Source organism: Mandrillus leucophaeus, unplaced genomic scaffold (assembly GCF_000951045.1).
Source record: "Mandrillus leucophaeus isolate KB7577 unplaced genomic scaffold, Mleu.le_1.0 Scaffold1267, whole genome shotgun sequence".
Classification (NCBI taxonomy): domain Eukaryota; kingdom Metazoa; phylum Chordata; class Mammalia; order Primates; family Cercopithecidae; genus Mandrillus; species Mandrillus leucophaeus.
In genome coordinates, this window is record NW_012101065.1 from 162,475 (window position 1) to 164,738 (window position 2,264).

Below are 2,264 nucleotides of genomic sequence, written 5' to 3' on the forward strand. Positions count from 1 at the left end.
AAAGAAAAAAAGAAAAGAAAAGAAAAGAAAAACTGGGAAATTACATAGTGTTTTTTCTTAATTGTTCTAAATATGAATCCCTGCAGTTGTCATGGGATGGGCCCACATTCATAGTATTACACTCTGCCCTGTGGTTTACAACAAGGGGAAATTGTGCTTTACCAAGTGGGCACCTCCTTCATTAAAATCAGGGAAGAGAATTGCACATTTAAGGAACCACAAGTAGTACCAAAAGGCTGAGTCTTGGTTTTCAGGAAGTCTCAGCATGGCAAACCACGAGGCCAGAGAGGTAGACAGGGGTCAGGTTACAGAGAAGCTTCCATTTCATGCCAGAAACGATGCAGAATGTTTGCAAGATTTTTAAAAGGAGAGAAACAGAATGATTTTGAGCTTTAGCAAAATTATATTGGACGCTGCATGGTGGGATAAATTAAAAAGAGACAAAACTAGGCCAGGCGTGGTGGCTCACGCCTGTAATCCCAGCACTTTGGCAGGCCGAAGCAGGCAGATCAGATCACTTGAGGCCAGGAGTTCAAGACCAGCCTGGCCAACATGGTGAAACCCCATCTCCACGAAAAATACAAAAAATTAGCTGAGTGTGGTGCCGCATGCCTGTAATCCCAGTTACTTGGGAGGCTGAGGCACCAGAATTGCGTGAGCCTGGGAGGCAGAGGTTACAGTGAGCCAAGATCGAGCCATTGCACTCCAGCCTGGGCCACAGAGTAAGACCTTGTCTCAAAATAAATAAATAAAGAAATAAGAGACAAAACTTGAAGAAAAAACAGTTGCTAGGACCCTCTTCTAGTTGTCATGGTGAGAATCCATAAGAACCTGACCTAAGACAGAGACAGTGGGAATGGTGAGAGGCAGACGCACATAAAATTGAACGTAGACTAGAGTTGGTGATTGAACAGGTGTAAGAGGTGACAGAGAAAGAGGTGACAAGGGTGAATCTCAGCTTTCTGGCTTGGAAGATTGATAGGAAGAGGCACCTTTTATTGCCTAGAGAATATGGAAGAAGAGGCAAAGGACTGGGAGAGGGATCAGATCCAGTACCAAGACATACACCCTGACCTACTGCACACATGCAAGAAATGGCCAGAGAAAATAACAACAACTCAGGACAGGAAACAAGGGGCTGACTGTGGAAAGAGGGGGCTGTGTCAATGAGACATTGTCTGTCTAAGATGCAAGACAGAGGACTCCAGGCTGCTGCTTCTGCCTAAAAGGCAGGACCCACACCTGATGCAACCTGACCACGCAGACCACATATGAGAAAAGAATGCCAAAGCTGGGCCGAACAGGGTGTCATTATCAGTGAACCCATCCCTGGGGCGCCTGCTGCCAAAGGAGCGAGCGGAGGGGGACACTTGGGGAAGTGGAGCCTCAGGGCCTGAATCTGGAAGGAAAGCAATGCCCTGCACTAGAGAGCATGGGCAGCAGCACACAGTGGGGAGGCAAGCCGAGCAGTGCAAGGCAAAAACGCCACAGAGGACAAACTGCTCAGCCAGGATTCCCTGCACTCTGAACTGGGACGCTCTGCTGGACTGAGGTGGAGCCTCACATAGGCTGAAATGAGCCAGAACGCTGGGACACAAATCAAATCCCTCCATGCTGAAAGGTCCACGGTGTTGACTGCTGGCTACTTTCTGTCACCACCACCTAAGGAATCTTGGGTGGTCAGTTTCCCAAAGATCAAGACTGTGACACCATGACCTTTTCCTTCCTTTGTTTCCTTTTCTCTTTCTTTCTCTCCTTCCTTCCTTTCTCTTTCTCCCTCCCTCCTTTCTCTTTCTTTCTCTCTCTCCCTCCCTCTTCTTTCCTTTTTTCTTTTTTCTTTCTTTCTCTCTCTCCCCCTCCCTCCCCTTTCTTTCCTTTTCTTTCTTTTTCTTTCTCTCTCTCCTTCCTTCCTTCTCTCCTTCCTTCCTTCCCTTCCTTCCTTTCTGCTTGCCTTCCTTCCTTCCTTCATTCCTTTCTTCCTTCCTTCCTTTCTTTCTTCTTTCCTTTCTCTTTAAAGCAAATCATAACCTTTATATCCAAGTTACTGAAAATGTCTTTCTATAAGTTTAATTTACATTTCTCTTTCAAATTATATCTTTATTGGGACCGTCAATTCTTTTTTTTTGTTTCTGAGACAGAGTCTCCCTCTGTCGCCTAGGCTGGAGTGCAGTCTCCCTCTGTTGCACTAGGCTGGAGTGCAATCTCGGCTCACTGCAACCTTCTGGGTTCAGGTGATTCTCTTGCCTCCATCTCCCGAGTAGCTG